Consider the following 18732-nt stretch of genomic DNA (forward strand, 5'->3'; position numbering starts at 1 on the left):
TGCAAAGGTTCGACCAGTTCAAGCCCTAACTCCTTATATCCCGACCTCGTTGGGGATGTTAGCACTTGAGATTTCACCCTAGGCTGAGGAAGGTAAACCTTCAAGGCAACATCAAACCATTTCACCTCGTAGCTAGCCCTACGGGGTATGAGAAGGCTCTCTCTGGTCAAACTCGGTAGATCTTTCAATAGGATGAGCTGACCCAATTAGGAACACTGATATTAGGCTAGTAAACTGATAAGGAAGTTTGATTTGGGGTTTTTAATTAAATGACAGGGCTTTTGTGGGCTGCATGGGCAAAATCACAGCTTGAACAGAGAAATATAATGACTACATAGATTATCAACTGAGGCAAGGTAGGCAAGCAATTTAACACCAAATCTAGATTTTAAATGAGATGGCAAGACTGGTGAGGAGCTGACAAGGGCATAGGAGATGAATCCTTGTCAAACAGAAGAAAACATCGAACATGAACAAACTTGTAGGAGGAGCATATAATACTATGAATTCCTACCTAAACACTTCATTTGTTCAGCTAGAAATGATCATGAAATGAAATGAAACATAACGGTTTACATATGTAACAGAGGAAAAACTAATGTTAAATTGTCATACCACATGAATCTCAGCAAACAGAGCTGTGAAATTCCATTAAATTCTCTGCCAAAAACTGTACAATGAAAGCTCTGTTCCAGCACTCAGCACTCAGAAAATCTCCCCTCTCTTCTACAAAATGAATTTTTAATACAATAAATAAAAAAAATGCTGCCCAAAACAGGGGCGCTGTTTTAACTAAAGCCATAAAAATAGAGCAGATGGAAACAAGAAACAAGAGGCGCGTTTTCACAGTTCAGAGCCGTCTTAATTTGGTCAACTGTACAAGATATGAGGCTATTGACAGTTGCAACCGATCCTAAAGATAGCGCACAGAGTTGATTAAAATTTGGAAAACCACAGTCGACAACGAGCCACTGGAGATTGTGTCATTAATGACATTGCTACCCAAACTCAACTGTGTGCCACAAAATCCAATGGTAAAGGAGCCACGTAGTTGGGATCACCACCGTTGAGAACGACATTCATGGCCACTATACATACATCAGTGCAGCTCTCCTGGAGAATAAACATGTTACCCTGATTCGAATTCAAGTTGTTAACACGCAAACGAACCTATGAATGCCACTTTGCAAACTGCACCCCAAAATCTGGAAATGCGTTGGCCATTTTAATAAAACTAATTTTCCACCGATTCAGCTTATGGTGACAACTAGACTAAGAGTCCCAACAATCGCCCGCAATTCCCACAAAATCTCCAAAAGATCGCACCGTGATCTGTCAATTCGCTCAACCATTTGTCGCTTTACCAGCAATCCGAGTTTCACAAATGCCGGGTGCTAAGTGACTAGGTGTTGAGATTTGAACGAAGTAGCCTATCCGCAATCTTCACATTAAACCCAAATTCATTTCCCAGCAGACGCTCTTTCCAGTGATTGAAAAATTCACAACAGAGATTGTCACAGAAAGATATTATGGCTGGCAGTTAAACGCCCACCGAGCAACTTTGCCTAGCTATATTCATCAATTTGATGTTTAAGAGAACAAGGCACAGACGTCTCGACTCTCTGAAAGGTTAAGTAGAGGCGATAATAGTGTGTCGATCACTTAAAAGAGGGAAAAGAGAGACGCAGATCATGGCGGGCATCAGTAGCAAGAGCAAGACTATGTTGTTGCTTGTAGTATTTGCTGCGTCCACCCAATCAGCTTGACAGCATGTCTTCCTAAATAATGAGCCTGGACATGCTTGTACACACCAGTTTCATAATGGGCAAAGTCCTCATAAACAGAAAATGAGACCTCTATCGGACCATTAGTGAAAACCTCAGCCATTATATTGTATGGATCTGATTTGATTCTGTATGCATTTGAACTGTAGTGCTTGGAGTGTGACCAATTTTGATTATCCTTGTAGTGCTTGACACACCGAGGTGTTGGGTATGAAGGCTCGCAACCAGGATGATTACAACCATCGTTGTCAAAGTAGGGATAACACTCATCAATTACTACACCCCTTCGACTGAAATAACGCCATGCAGATAATGGAAAACTACCATTACACCCTGATCCACATCTAAATCCACAGCATGCCACTAAATCGTTTTCTGAAAGAGTGGCATTCACTTGAAAGTGAACGCAAAATCGGTCTAACAGTGCTGAGAAGTTCCGACCTGAGGCTTGAATAGCTTGTGACAGGGCTTTACAAACAGCAGTTGACAAACAAACATTTTGCATATGATCAGAACTTAATATACGTTCAAGGAGTGGCCAGAAGTGTCTCAGTATGAGGATAATAGTCTCATCTCCAAGTGGTGAGGAAAAACCAGGGGTTGAAAGCTGGGTGAAAATTGCACCCATCCTGTAGAATGCCCTCGCAACTGACTCTAAAAGTTTGAGCATAACCAATTGAATGCTGTGTCAAACACACCATGCCCTCGTGCGCATTTCATCAACAAGTTCATATAGGTGTTGAATAGGTAGTGATAAATCATATTTGTAAACAGCACCTGCTCTCCCTAGTGCCTCTGTAATACCCTCACGTATTCACTAAAATGCAGCAATCTGATTGTAGTCTTGTGCCACACTACCATCAACAATGAGACTATTTTCAAGACGACTCTCCAGAAAGGCATCCAACTTTGCTTTGTCATGCAACTGGTTGCTATCGGTAGTCTCAATCAAAACATAGAATTACTCCTTTGAAGAAGGTAAAGGGTTCCTGACACCTTCCAAGTAATTCAAAGCCATGTCCAAAGAAGCAAGATCCAAAAAATTCGAACGCTGAGATAATCTCTCCCAATTTCCTTTTAGCTTCAGAGAGAAGTCTCTTGCAGCTCAAGTAATCTCCACATGCAAGAAAGGCAAGATTCATTGATGAAAGCCTTGGTGGTACAAGAATTGAAACCTTTGTGACTATGCCAAGGGCGCCTTCACTTCCAATGAATAACTGCTTCAAATCATATCCCGTATTGTCTTTTCTCAAGGTTCCAAGCATATCAACCACAGTGCCACTTCCAAGAACAACTTCAAGCCCTAGAACATTTCCACGAAGAGACCCATATCGAAAAAGACATATGCCCCATGCATTTATGGAAATATTTCCACCAATTTGACAGCTACCTTTTGCACCGAGGTCAATGGGCATCATATACCCCTGATCAGCTCAAATGTGTCAAGATTCTCCAGGACGCAACCAGCTTCACAAACCAAGATGCCACTAACCTTATCACAGGAAATTATGCTGTTCATCAACCCCAGATTAACAATCACCTCATCAAAAACAAGGACACTCCCACCCACGAGGCCAGTATTACTACCTTGTGGAATAACTGCTAGACATCTTGAATTACAATATTTTAGGATCTGTGAGACTTCTTCAGTGTTCCTAGGACGAAGTAGGAGTTGGCTTGAACTCTTATATTTCCTCATCCAATCATGATTTGCCGTAGCCAATTCATCTTTATACTGAATAAAATTTTTCTCTCCAAGTATATTTTGAAAATGAAGAATATCTCTAGCTTCTATCATAGAAAAGGAAGGATTTCTCTGTATTTTCGTAGCTACAGTTCCATAAGATCTTGTCTGGGAATCATATAAACTTTCTAGCTCTGGAAGTGGAGGAAAATGAAAAAACCAAAAAGACTTGCATGCCGATTGAAAGGGCTGTCATTTATTCATAAGCCTCATGCTGAATTTGTTTTCTTTGTGCTTTTACAGACATAGGAGCTTTGAAGTCGCTGCTCCCTTTTGAAGAGCTAGAGAATAAATTACACAAATTTAAACAACACATTAATGATTTCTTCTTCAAAACAGGGTTTTGAAGAAGAATCAATCTCTGACATGAGACGGAGTCTAACATCGGCTCCATTTGGGATGGCAGCTGCAGCTTCTTGGAGGTGCCAAGAACCGCAGAACTTTGGGAGAGCAGACAGTGCCTCCATCCATTGGGCAATGGAGTCATCATCAACACAACTCTTGACTTATTTCTCAAACTGAAACTGAACTCAAACAATCTTCAAGCAAACTAAAACAATATGCTGCTCTTATCGCTGCTTATTTATTTACAAAACTACCCTACCTTGTTGTACAAACACTAGATCAGGTAATACTAAAATGCCAAATTAACCATTCAAGTAAACCTGAGAATGATGTAGCTCGAGAATGCTGCCACGAGGACACAGATGCAGTTGCTGGCAGCCCTCCATGCACGTACTGACCCTGGTCACGTACAAGACAGCCTGATCTGTCAATCAGAGTGAAAAACATGTCCATGTATGCCGCAATAGGATCACGGAAGCCGGACTCTGTTGGTTGCCCCAACTCTGTGATGCATACTTCCAGCTGCACATTGTCAATGTATACATCTATAGGCAAATCTGTTATTTCTTGTTTCGATGGAGGAAGGATTTCCAAAAACTTTTTAGGGTCTTGGAAATCATAAGAGTGGATCTGCTCATCTAACCATTGAATCTCATCTTCAATTCTTTCCACAATTAACTCACACAATTCAATTTTGAAGACCTTTAAAGATTTCAAGCATTGAATCAAGGCACTGAAAACATCTTCATCAAATTCAGTATTTGCTAATAAATTTCTTATTTCTTCTACAGCTTCACACAGGGCAGGGTCTGCCACATACCCTTCCATTGCATGAATGAATCAACAGGAACTGGAATGTCTGGATCGAATTGGAGTCGCCGAGTGAATGGTTCAGCCTGCATGAGTGTCTGACAGCTGTCCACCATCAGCATCAGATCTGTATCTTGATTGCATGTACCGGGACAAAACAATCAACAAGTTGAATGTTGTCCCCAGTATGGTCGCCACTATGTTAGCGCTTGAGATTTCACCCTAGGCTGAGGAAGGTAAACCTTCAAGGCAACATCAAACCATTTCACCTCGTAGCTAGCCCTACGGGGTATGAGAAGGCTCTCTCCGGTCAAACTCGGTAGATCTTTCAATAGGATGAGCTGACCCAATTAGGAACACTGAGATTAGGCTAGTAAACTGATAAGGAAGTTTGATTTGGGGTTTTTAATTAAATGACGGGGCTTTTCTGGGCTGCATGGGCAAAATCACAGCTTGAACAGAGAAATATAATGACTACACAGATTATCAACTGAGGCAAGGTAGGCAAGCAATTTAACACCAAATCTAGATTTTAAATGAGATGGCAAGACTGGTGAGGAGCTGACAAGGGCATAGGAGATGAATCCTTGTCAAACAGAAGAAAACATCGAACGTGAAAAAACTTATAGGAGGAGCATATAATACTATGAATTCCTACCTAAACACTTCATTTGTTCAGCTAGAAATGATCATGAAATGAAATGAAACATAACGGTTTACATATGTAACAGAGGAAAAACTAATGTTAAATTGTCATACCACATGAATCTCAGCAAACAGAGCTATGAAATTCCATTAAATTCTCTGCCAAAAACTGTACAATGAAAGCTCTGTTCCAGCACTCAGCACTCAGAAAATCTCCCCTCTCTTCTACAAAATGAATTTTTAATACAATAAATAAAAAAAATGCTGCCCAAAATAGGGGCGCTGTTTTAACTAAAGCCATAAACATAGAGCAGATGGAAACAAGAAACAAGAGGCGCGTTTTCACAGTTCAGAGCCGTCTTAATTTGGTCAACTGTATAAGATATGAGGCTATTGACAGTTGCAACCGATCCTAAAGATAGCGCACAGAGTTGATTAAAATCTGGAAAACCACAGTCGACAACGAGCCACTGGAGATTGTGTCATTAATGACATTACTACCCAAACTCAACTGTGTGCCACAAAATCCAATGGTAAAGGAGCCACGTAGTTGGGACCACCACCGTTGAGAACGACATTCATGGCCACTATACATACATCAGTGCAGCTCTCCTGGAGAATAAACATGTTACCCTGATTCGAATTCAAGTTGTTGACACGCAAACGAACCTATGAATGCCACTTTGCAAACTGCGCCCCAAAATCTGGAAATTCGTTGGCCATTTTAATAAAACTAATTTTCCACCGATTCAGCTTATGGTGACAACTAAACTAAGAGTCCCAACAATCGCCCGCAATTCCCACAAAATCTCCAAAAGATCGCACCGTGATCTGTCAATTCGCTCAACCATTTGTCGCCTTACCAGCAATCTGAGTTTCACAAATGCCGGGTGCTAAGTGTCTAGGTGTTGAGATTTGAACGAAGTAGCCTATCCGCAATCTTCACATTAAACCCAAATTCATTTCCCAGCAGATGCTCTTTCCAGTGATTGAAAAATTCACAACAGAGATTGTCACGGAAAGATATTATGGCTGGCAGTTAAATGCCCACCGAGCAACTTTGCCTAGCTATATTCATCAATTTGATGTTTAAGAGAACAAGGCACAGACGTCTCGACTCTCTGAAAGGTTAAGTAGAGGCAATAATAGTGTGTCGATCACTTAAAAGAGGGAAAAGAGAGACGCAGATCATGGCGGGCATCAGTAGCAAGAGCAAGACTATGTTGTTGCTTGTAGTATTTGCTGCGTCCACCCAATCAGCTTGACAGCATGTCTTCCTAAATAACGAGCCTGGACATGCTTGTACACACCAGTTTCATAATGGGCAAAGTTCTCATAAACAGAAAATGATACCTCTATCGGACCATTAGTGAAAACCTCAGCCATTATATTGTATGGATCTGATTTGATTCTGTATGCATTTGAACTGTAGTGCTTGGAGTGTGACCAATTTTGATTATCGTTGTAGTGCTTGACACACCGAGGTGTTGGGTATGAAGGCTCGCAACCAGGATGATTACAACCATCGTTGTCAAAGTAGGGATAACACTCATCAATTACTACACCCCTTCGACTGAAATAACGCCATGCAGATAATGGAAAACTACCATTACACCCTGATCCACATCTAAATCTACAGCATGCCACTAAATCGTTTTCTGAAAGAGTGGCATTCACTTGAAAGTGAATACAAAATCGGTCTAACAGTGCTGAGAAGTTCCGACCTGAGGCTTGAATAGCTTGTGACAGGGCTTTACAAACAACAGTTGACAAACAAACATTTTGCATATGATCGGAACTTAATATACGTTCAAGGAGTGGCCAGAAGTGTCTCAGTATGAGGATAATAGTCTCATCTCCAAGTGGTGAGGAAAAGCCAGGGGTTGAAAGCTGGGTGAAAATTGCACCCATCCTGTAGAATGCCCTCGCAACTGACTCTAAAAGTTTGAGCATAACCAATTGAATGCTGTGTCAAACACACCATGCCCTCGTGCGCATTTCATCAACAAGTTCATATAGGTGTTGAATAGGTAGTGATAAATCATATTTGTAAACAGCACCTGCTCTCCCTAGTGCCTCTGTAATACCCTCACGTATTCACCAAAATGCAGCAATCTGATTGTAGTCTTGTGCCACACTACCATCAACAATGAGACTATTTTCAAGACAACTCTCCAGAAAGGCATCCAACTTTGCTTTGTCATGCAACTGGTTGCTACCGGTAGTCTCAATCAAAACATAGAATTACTCCTTTGAAGAAGGTAAAGGGTTCCTGACACCTTCCAAGTAATTCAAAGCCATGTCCAAAGAAGCAAGATCCAAAAAATTCGAACGCTGAGATAATCTCTCCCAATTTCCTTTTAGCTTCAGAGAGAAGTCTCTCGCAGCTCAAGTAATCTCCACATGCAAGAAAGGCAAGATTCATTGATGAAAGCCTTGGTGGTACAAGAATTGAAACCTTTGTGACTATGCCAAGGGTGCTTTCACTTCCAATGAATAACTGCTTCAAATCATATCCCGTATTGTCTTTTCTCAAGGTTCCAAGCATATCAACCACAGTGCCACTTGCAAGAACAACTTCAAGCCCTAGAACATTTCCACGAAGAGACCCATATCGAAAAAGACATATGCCCCCTGCATTTATGGAAATATTTCCACCAATTTGACAGCTACCTTTTGCACTGAGGTCAATGGGCATCATATACCCCTGATCAGCTCAAATGTGTCAAGATTCTCTAGGACGCAACCAGCTTCACAAACCAAGATGCCACTAACCTTATCACAGGAAATTATGCTGTTCATCAACCCCAGATTAACAAACACCTCATCAAAAACAAGGACACTCCCACCCACGAGGCCAGTATTACTACCTTGTGGAACAGCTGCTAGACATCTTGAATTACAATATTTTAGGATCTGTGAGACTTCTTCAGTGTTCCTAGGACGAAGTAGGAGTTGGCTTGAACTCTTATATTTCCTCATCCAATCATGATTTGCCGTAGCCAATTCATCTTTATACTGAATGACATTTTTCTCTCCAAGTATATTTTGAAAATGAAGAATATCTCTAGCTTCTATCATAGAAAAGGAAGGATTTCTCTGTATTTTCATAGCTGCAGTTCCATAAGATCTTGTCTGGGAATCATATAAACTTTCTAGCTCTGGAAGTGGAGGAAAATGAAAAAACCAAAAAGACTTGCATGCCGATTGAAAGGGCTGTCGTTTATTCATAAGCCTCATGCTGAATTTGTTTTCTTTGTGCTTTTGCAGACATAGGAGCTTTGAAGTCGCTGCTCCCTTTTGAAGAGCTAGAGAATAAATTACACAAATTTAAACAACACATTAATGATTTCTTCTTCAAAACAGGGTTTTGAAGAAGAATCAATCTCTGACATGAGACGGAGTCTAACATCGGCTCCATTTGGGATGGCAGCTGCAGCTTCCTGGAGGTGCCAAGAACCGCAGAATTTTGGGAGAGCAGACAGTGCCTCCATCCATTGGGCAATGGAGTCATCATCAACACCACTCTTGACTTATTTCTCAAACTGAAACTGAACTCAAACAATCTTCAAGCAAACTAAAACAATATGCTACTCTTATCGCTGCTTATTTATTTACAAAACTACCCTACCTTGCTGTACAAACACTAGATCAGGTAATACTAAAATGCAAAATTAACCATTCAAGTAAACCTGAGAATGATGTAGCTCGAGAATGCTGCCACGAGGACACAGATGCAGTTGCTGGCAGCCCTCCATGCACGTACTGACCCTGGTCACGTACAAGACAGCCTGATCTGTCAATCAGAGTGAAAAACATGTCCATGTATGCCGCAATAGGATCACGAAAGCCGAACTCTGTTGGCTGCCCCAACTCTGTGATGCATACTTCCAGCTGCACATTGTCAATGTATACATCTATAGGCAAATCTGTTATTTCTTGTTTCGATGGAAGAAGGATTTCCAAAAACTTTTTAGGGTCTTGGAAATCATAAGAGTGGATCTGCTCATCTAACCATTGAATCTCATCTTCAATTCTTTCCACAATTAATTCACATAATTCAATTTTGAAGACCTTTAAAGATTTCAAGCATTGAATCAAGGCACTGAAAACATCTTCATCAAATTCAGTATTTGCTAATAAATTTCTTATTTCTTCTACAGCTTCACACAGGGCAGGGTCTACCACATACCCTTCCATTGCATGAATGAATCAACAGGGACTGGAATGTCTGGATCGAATTGGAGTCGCCGGGTGAATGGTTCAGCCTGCATGAGTGTCTGACAGCTGTCCACCATCAGCATCAGATCTGTATCTTGATTGCATGTACCGGGACAAAACAATCAACAAGTTGAATGTTGTCCCCAGTATGGTCGCCACTATGTTAGCGCTTGAGATTTCACCCTAGGCTGAGGAAGGTAAACCTTCAAGGCAACATCAAACCATTTCACCTCGTAGCTAGCCCTACGGGGTATGAGAAGGCTCTCTCCGGTCAAACTCGGTAGATCTTTCAATAGGATGAGCTGACCCAATTAGGAACACTGATATTAGGCTAGTAAACTGATAAGGAAGTTTGATTTGGGGTTTTTAATTAAATGACGGGGCTTTTCTGGGCTGCATGGGAAAATCACAGCTTGAACAGAGAAATATAATGACTACACAAATTATCAACTGAGGCAAGGTAGGCAAGCAATTTAACATCAAATCTAGATTTTAAATGAGATGGCAAGACTGGTGAGGAGCTGACAAGGGCATAGGAGATGAATCCTTGTCAAACAGAAGAAAACATCGAACGTGAACAAACTTATAGGAGGAGCATATAATACTATGAATTCCTACCTAAACACTTCATTTGTTCAGCTAGAAATGATCATGAAATGAAATGAAACATAACGGTTTACATATGTAACAGAGGAAAAACTAATGTTAAATTGTCATACCACATGAATCTCAGCAAACAGAGCTGTGAAATTCCATTAAATTCTCTGCCAAAAACTGTACAATGAAAGCTCTGTTCCAGCACTCAGCACTCAGAAAATCTCCCCTCTCTTCTACAAAATGAATTTTTAATACAATAAATAAAAAAAATGCTGCCCAAAACAGGGGCGCTGTTTTAACTAAAGCCATAAAAATAGAGCAGATGGAAACAAGAAACAAGAGGCGCGTTTTCATAGTTCAGAGCCGTCTTAATTTGGTCAACTGTACAAGATATGAGGCTATTGACAGTTGCAACCGATCCTAAAGATAACGCACAGAGTTGATTAAAATCTGGAAAACCACAGTCGACAACGAGCCACTGGAGATTGTGTCATTAATGACATTGCTACCCAAACTCAACTGTGTGCCACAAAATCCAATGGTAAAGGAGCCACGTAGTTGGGATCACCACCGTTGAGAACGACATTCATGGCCACTATACATACATCAGTGCAGCTCTCCTGGAGAATAAACATGTTACCCTGATTCGAATTCAAGTTGTTGACACGCAAACGAACCTATGAATGCCACTTTGCAAACTGCGCCCCAAAATCTGGAAATGCGTTGGCCATTTTAATAAAACTAATTTTCCACCGATTTAGCTTATGGTGACAACTAAACTAAGAGTCCCAACAATCGCCCACAATTCCCACAAAATCTCCAAAAGATTGCACCGTGATCTGTCAATTCGCTCAACCATTTGTCGCCTTACCAGCAATCCGAGTTTCACAAATGCCAGGTGCTAAGTGACTAGGTGTTGAGATTTGAACGAAGTAGCCTATCCGCAATCTTCACATTAAACCCAAATTCATTTCCCAGCAGACGCTCTTTCCAGTGATTGAAAAATTCACAACAGAGATTGTCACGGAAAGATATTATGGCTGGCAGTTAAACGCCCACCGAGCAACTTTGCCTAGCTATATTTATCAATTTGATGTTTAAGAGAACAAGGCACAGACGTCTCGACTCTCTGAAAGGTTAAGTAGAGGCGATAATAGTGTGTCGATCACTTAAAAGAGGGAAAAGAGAGATGCAGATCATGGCGGGCATCAGTAGCAAGAGCAAGACTATGTTGTTGCTTGTAGTATTTGCTGCGTCCACCCAATCAGCTTGACAGCATGTCTTCCTAAATAACGAGCCTGGACATGCTTGTACACACCAGTTTCATAATGGGCAAAGTCCTCATAAACAGAAAATGAGACCTCTATCGGACCATTAGTGAAAACCTCAGCCATTATATTGTATGGATCTGATTTGATTCTGTATGCATTTGAACTGTAGTGCTTGGAGTGTGACCAATTTTGATTATCCTTGTAGTGCTTGACACACCGAGGTGTTGGGTATGAAGGCTCGCAACCAGGATGATTACAACCATCGTTGTCAAAGTAGGGATAACACTCATCAATTACTACACCCCTTCGACTGAAATAACGCCATGCAGATAATGGAAAACTACCATTACACCCTGATCCACATCTAAATCTACAGCATGCCACTAAATCATTTTCTGAAAGAGTGGCATTCACTTGAAAGTGAATGCAAAATTGGTCTAACAGTGCTGAGAAGTTCCGACCTGAGGCTTGAATAGCTTGTGACAGGGCTTTACAAACAGCAGTTGACAAACAAACATTTTGCATATGATCAGAACTTAATATACGTTCAAGGAGTGGCCAGAAGTGTCTCAGTATGAGGATAATAGTCTCATCTCCAAGTGGTGAGGAAAAACCAGGGGTTGAAAGCTGGGTGAAAATTGCACCCATCCTGTAGAATGCCCTCGCAACTGACTCTAAAAGTTTGAGCATAACTAATTGAATGCTGTGTCAAACACACCATGCCCTCGTGCGCATTTCATCAACAAGTTCATATAGGTGTTGAATAGGTAGTGATAAATCATATTTGTAAACAGCACCTGCTCTCCCTAGTGCCTCTGTAATACCCTCACGTATTCACCAAAATGCAGCAATCTGATTGTAGTCTTGTGCCACACTACCATCAACAATGAGACTATTTTCAAGATGACTCTCCAGAAAGGCATCCAACTTTGCTTTGTCATGCAACTGGCTGCTACCGGTAGTCTCAATCAAAACATAGAATTACTCCTTTGAAGAAGGTAAAGGGTTCCTGACACCTTCCAAGTAATTCAAAGCCATGTCCAAAGAAGAAAGATCCAAAAAATTCGAACGCTGGGATAATCTCTCCCAATTTCCTTTTAGCTTCAGAGAGAAGTCTCTTGCAGCTCAAGTAATCTCCACATGCAAGAAAGGCAAGATTCATTGATGAAAGCCTTGGTGGTACAAGAATTGAAACCTTTGTGACTATGCCAAGGGCGCCTTCACTTCCAATGAATAATTGCTTCAAATCATATCCCGTATTGTCTTTTCTCAAGGTTCCAAGCATATCAACCACAGTGCCACTTGCAAGAACAACTTCAAGCCCTAGAACATTTCCACGAAGAGACCCATATCGAAAAAGACATATGCCCCCTGCATTTATGGAAATATTTCCACCAATTTGACAGCTACCTTTTGCACCAAGGTCAATGGGCATCATATACCCCTGATCAGCTCAAATGTGTCAAGATTCTCCAGGACGCAACCAGCTTCACAAACCAAGATGCCACTAACCTTATCACAGGAAATTATGCTGTTCATCAACCCCAGATTAACAATCACCTCATCAAAAACAAGGACACTCCCACCCACGAGGCCAGTATTACTACCTTGTGGAACAGCTGCTAGACATCTTGAATTACAATATTTTAGGATCTGTGAGACTTCTTCAGTGTTCCTAGGACGAAGTAGGAGTTGGCTTGAACTCTTATATTTCCTCATCCAATCATGATTTGCCATAGCCAATTCATCTTTATACTGAATGACATTTTTCTCTCCAAGTATATTTTGAAAATGAAGAATATCTCTAGCTTCTATCATAGAAAAGGAAGGATTTCTCTGTATTTTCGTAGCTGCAGTTCCATAAGATCTTGTCTGGGAATCATATAAACTTTCTAGCTCTGGAAGTGGAGGAAAATGAAAAAACCAAAAAGACTTGCATGCCGATTGAAAGGGCTGTCGTTTATTCATAAGCCTCATGCTGAATTTGTTTTCTTTGTGCTTTTGCAGACATAGGAGCTTTGAAGTCGCTGCTCCCTTTTGAAGAGCTAGAGAATAAATTACACAAATTTAAACAACACATTAATGATTTCTTCTTCAAAACAGGGTTTTGAAGAAGAATCAATCTCTGACATGAGACGGAGTCTAACATCGGCTCCATTTGGGATGGCAGCTGCAGCTTCCTGGAGGTGCCAAGAACCGCAGAACTTTGGGAGAGCAGACAATGCCTCCATCCATTGTGCAATGGAGTCATCATCAACACAACTCTTGACTTATTTCTCAAACTGAAACTGAACTCAAACAATCTTCAAGCAAACTAAAACAATATGTTGCTCTTATCGCTGCTTATTTATTTACAAAACTACCCTACCTTGCTGTACAAACACTAGATCAGGTAATACTAAAATGCCAAATTAACCATTCAAGTAAACCTAAGAATGATGTAGCTCGAGAATGCTGCCACGAGGACACAGATGCAGTTGCTGGCAGCCCTCCATGCACGTACTGACCCTGGTCACGTACAAGACAGCCTGATCTGTCAATCAGAGTGAAAAACATGTCCATGTATGCCGCAATAGGATCACGGAAGCCGGACTCTGTTGGCTGCCCCAACTCTGTGATGCATACTTCCAGCTGTACATTGTCAATGTATACATCTATAGGCAAATCTGTTATTTCTTTTTTCGATGGAGGAAGGATTTCCAAAAACTTTTTAGGGTCTCGGAAATCATAAGAGTGGATCTGCTCATCCAACCATTGAATCTCATCTTCAATTCTTTCCACAATTAACTCACACAATTCAATTTTGAAGACCTTTAAAGACTCCAAGCATTGAATCAAGGCACTGAAAACATCTTCATCAAATTCAGTATTTGCTAATAAATTTCTTATTTCTTCTACAGCTTCACACAGGGCAGGGTTTGCCACATACCCTTCCATTGCATGAATGAATCAACAGGCACTGGAATGTCTGGATCGAATTGGAGTCGTCGGGTGAATGGTTCAGCCTGCATGAGTGTCTGACAGCTGTCCACCATCAGCATCAGATCTGTATCTTGATTGCATGTACCGGGACAAAACAATCAACAAGTTGAATGTTGTCCCCAGTATGGTCGCCACTATGTTAGCGCTTGAGATTTCACCCTAGGCTGAGGAAGGTAAACCTTCAAGGCAACATCAAACCATTTCACCTCGTAGCTAGCCCTACGGGGTATTAGAAGGCTCTCTCTGGTCAAACTCGATAGATCTTTCAATAGGATGAGCTGACCCAATTAGGAACACTGATATTAGGCTAGTAAACTGATAAGGAAGTTTGATTTGGGGTTTTTAATTAAATGACGGGGCTTTTCTGGGCTGCATGGGCAAAATCACAGCTTGAACAGAGAAATATAATGACTACACAAATTATCAACTGAGGCAAGGTAGGCAAGCAATTTAACACCAAATCTAGATTTTAAATGAGATGGCAAGACTGGTGAGGAGCTGACAAGGGCATAGGAGATGAATCCTTGTCAAACAGAAGAAAACATCGAACGTGAACAAACTTATAGGAGGAGCATATAATACTATGAATTCCTACCTAAACACTTCATTTGTTTAGCTAGAAATGATCATGAAATGAAATGAAACATAACGGTTTACATATGTAACAGAGGAAAAACTAATGTTAAATTGTCATACCACATGAATCTCAGCAAACAGAGCTGTGAAATTCCATTAAATTCTCTGCGAAAAACTGTACAATGAAAGCTCTGTTCCAGCACTCAGCACTCAGAAAATCTCCCCTCTCTTCTACAAAATGAATTTTTAATACAATAAATAAAAAAAATGCTGCCCAAAACAGGGGCGCTATTTTAACTAAAGCCATAAAAATAGAGCAGATGGAAACAAGAAACAAGATGCGCGTTTTCACAGTTCAGAGCCATCTTAATTTGGTCAACTGTACAAGATATGAGGCTATTGACAGTTGCAACCGATCCTAAAGATAGCGCACAGAGTTGATTAAAATCTGGAAAACCACAGTCGACAACGAGCCACTGGAGATTGTGTCATTAATGACATTGCTACCCAAACTCAATTGTGTGCCACAAAATCCAATGGTAAAGGAGCCACGTAGTTGGGATCACCACCGTTGAGAAGGACATTCATGGCCACTATACATACATCAGTTCAGCTCTCCTGGAGAATAAACATGTTACCCTGATTCGAATTCAAGTTGTTGACACGCAAACGAACCTATGAATGCCACTTTGCAAACTGCGCCCCAAAATCTGGAAATGCGTTGGCCATTTTAATAAAACTAATTTTCCACCGATTCAGCTTATGGTGACAACTAAACTAAGAGTCCCAACAATCGCCCGCAATTCCCACAAAATCTCCGAAAGATTGCACCGTGATCTGTCAATTCGCTCAACCATTTGTCGCCTTACCAGCAATCCGAGTTTCACAAATGCCAGGTGCTAAGTGACTAGGTGTTGAGATTTGAACGAAGTAGCCTATCCGCAATCTTCACATTAAACCCAAATTCATTTCCCAGCAGACGCTCTTTCTAGTGATTGAAAAATTCACAACAGAGATTGTCACGGAAAGATATTATGGCTGGCAGTTAAACGCCCACCGAGCAACTTTGCCTAGCTATATTCGTCAATTTGATGTTTAAGAGAACAAGGCACAGACGTCTCGACTCTCTGAAAGGTTAAGTAGAGGCGATAATAGTGTGTCGATCACTTAAAAGAGGGAAAAGAGAGACGCAGATCATGGCGGGCATCAGTAGCAAGAGCAAGACTATGTTGTTGCTTGTAGTATTTGCTGCGTCCACCCAATCAGCTTGACAGCATGTCTTCCTAAATAACGAGCCTGGACATGCTTGTACACACCAGTTTCATAATGGGCAAAGTCCTCATAAACAGAATGTGAGACCTTTATCGGACCATTAGTGAAAACCTCAGCCATTATATTGTATGGATCTGATTTGATTCTGTATGCATTTGAACTGTAGTGCTTGGAGTGTGACCAATTTTGATTATCCTTGTAGTGCTTGACACACCGAGGTGTTGGGTATGAAGGCTCGCAACCAGGATGATTACAACCATCATTGTCAAAGTAGGGATAACACCCATCAATTACTACACCCCTTCGACTGAAATAACGCCATGCAGATAATGGAAAACTACCATTACACCCTGATCCACATCTAAATCTACAGCATGCCACTAAATCGTTTTCTGAAAGAGTGGCATTCACTTTAAAGTGAACGCAAAATCGGTCTATCAGTGCTGAGAAGTTCCGACCTGAGACTTGAATAGCTTGTGACAGGGCTTTACAAACAGCAGTTGACAAACAAACATTTTGCATATGATCAGAACTTCATATACGTTCAAGGAGTGGCCAGAAGTGTCTCAGTATGAGGATAATAGTCTCATCTCCAAGTGGTGAGGAAAAACCAGGGGTTGAAAGCTAGGTGAAAATTGCACCCATCCTGTAGAATGCCCTCGCAACTAACTCTAAAAGTTTGAGCATAACCAATTGAATGCTGTGTCAAACACACCATGCCCTCGTGCGCATTTCATCAACAAGTTCATATAGGTGTTGAATAGGTAGTGATAAATCATATTTGTAAACAACACCTGCTCTCCCTAGTGCCTCTGTAATACCCTCACGTATTCACCAAAATGCAGCAATCTGATTGTAGTCTTGTGCCACACTACCATCAACAATGAGACTATTTTCAAGACGACTCTCCAGAAAGGCATCCAACTTTGCTTTGTCATGCAACTGGTTGCTACCGGTAGTCTCAATCAAAACATAGAATTACTCCTTTGAAGAAGGTAAAGGGTTCCTGACACCTTCCAAGTAATTCAAAGCCATGTCCAAAGAAGCAAGATCCAAAAAATTCGAACGCTGAGATAATCTCTCCCAATTTCCTTTTAGCTTCAGAGAGAAGTCTCTCGCAGCTCAAGTAATCTCCACATGCAAGAAAGGCAAGATTCATTGATGAAAGCCTTGGTGGTACAAGAATTGAAACCTTTGTGACTATGCCAAGGGCGCCTTCACTTCCAATGAATAACTGCTTCAAATCATATCCCGTATTGTCTTTTCTCAAGGTTCCAAGCATATCAACCACAGTGCCACTTGCAAGAACAACTTCAAGCCCTAGAACATTTCCACGAAGAGACCCATATCGAAAAAGACATATGCCCCCTGCATTTATGGAAATATTTCCACCAATTTGACAGCTACCTTTTGCACCGAGGTCAATGGGCATCATATACCCCTGATCAGCTCAAATGTGTCAAGATTCTCCAGGACGCAACCAGCTTCACAAACCAAGATACCACTAACCTTATCACAGGAAATTATTTTGTTCATCAACCCCAGATTAACAATCACCTCATCAAAAACAAGGACACTCCCACCCACGAGGCCAGTATTACTACCTTGTGGAACAGCTGCTAGACATCTTGAATTACAATATTTTAGGATCTGTGAGACTTCTTCAGTGTTCCTAGGACGAAGTAGGAGTTGGCTTGAACTCTTATATTTCCTCATCCAATCATGATTTTCCGTAGCCAATTCATCTTTATACTTAATGACATTTTTCTCTCCAAGTATATTTTGAAAATGAAGAATATCTCTAGCTTCTATCATAGAAAAGGAAGGATTTCTCTGTATTTTCGTAGCTGCAGTTCCATAAGATCTTGTCTGGGAATCATATAAACGTTCTAGCTCTGGAAGTGGAGGAAAATGAAAAAACCAAAAAGACTTGCATGCCGATTGAAAGGGCTGTCGTTTATTCATAAGCCTCATGTTGAATTTGTTTTCTTTGTGCTTTTGCAGACATAGGAGCTTTGAAGTCGCTGCTCCCTTTTGAAGAGCTAGAGAATAAATTACACAAATTTAAACAACACATTAATGATTTCTTCTTCAAAACAGGGTTTTGAAGAAGAATCAATCTCTGACATGAGACGGAGTCTAACAGGGGACATGCAAAGAAAAATAGAGAAAGAGCAGACCGCTCTAATACCACTGATCAAGATTTAAACAGGAATGCAACAAATTACAGACATAACCCTAAATACAGAGATGCAACAGAAATAATACTTCGTTTCATTAATGTAATATACTGAAATATGCTTACAAACAGAAGTGGAAATAAACTAGCTCGGGCGATGTTAGCTTATCTTTGAGAAGAGATGTGGCAGCTACATGCCTCTGAACTGCATTACAATGAGGCTCAAGGGCCTTTTTATTATTGAACAATAAGAGCAAACCATAAACAACCAAAACCCTAACATGAGGAGATGTAACACCAAGAGTT

The 18732-nt window shown here is 40.9% G+C and overlaps 8 pseudogenes; all 8 read right to left on the minus strand.

Moving 5' to 3' along the window:
• Window positions 1-1719: 1719 nt before the first annotated feature.
• On the minus strand, window positions 1720-2412 carry LOC149154555 (cathepsin B-like protease 3 pseudogene; annotated as a pseudogene).
• Window positions 2413-2472: 60 nt separating this feature from the next.
• Window positions 2473-4326, minus strand: LOC149154556 (D-2-hydroxyglutarate dehydrogenase, mitochondrial pseudogene; annotated as a pseudogene).
• Window positions 4327-6546: 2220 nt separating this feature from the next.
• LOC149154557 (cathepsin B-like protease 3 pseudogene) lies at window positions 6547-7239 on the minus strand (annotated as a pseudogene).
• A 60-nt stretch (window positions 7240-7299) lies between these two features.
• Window positions 7300-9153, minus strand: LOC149154558 (D-2-hydroxyglutarate dehydrogenase, mitochondrial pseudogene; annotated as a pseudogene).
• A 2219-nt stretch (window positions 9154-11372) lies between these two features.
• LOC149154559 (cathepsin B-like protease 3 pseudogene) lies at window positions 11373-12065 on the minus strand (annotated as a pseudogene).
• Window positions 12066-12125: 60 nt separating this feature from the next.
• LOC149154560 (D-2-hydroxyglutarate dehydrogenase, mitochondrial pseudogene) lies at window positions 12126-13394 on the minus strand (annotated as a pseudogene).
• A 2805-nt stretch (window positions 13395-16199) lies between these two features.
• Window positions 16200-16769, minus strand: LOC149154561 (cathepsin B-like protease 3 pseudogene; annotated as a pseudogene).
• A 183-nt stretch (window positions 16770-16952) lies between these two features.
• LOC149154562 (D-2-hydroxyglutarate dehydrogenase, mitochondrial pseudogene) lies at window positions 16953-18221 on the minus strand (annotated as a pseudogene).
• Window positions 18222-18732: the final 511 nt, after the last annotated feature.

The sequence above is a fragment of the Pinus tabuliformis genome, chromosome 9 (assembly GCF_031772625.1).
Source record: "Pinus tabuliformis cultivar Carrire ecotype Pingquan chromosome 9, CPIR1, whole genome shotgun sequence".
In the NCBI taxonomy this organism is placed as follows: domain Eukaryota; kingdom Viridiplantae; phylum Streptophyta; class Pinopsida; order Pinales; family Pinaceae; genus Pinus; species Pinus tabuliformis.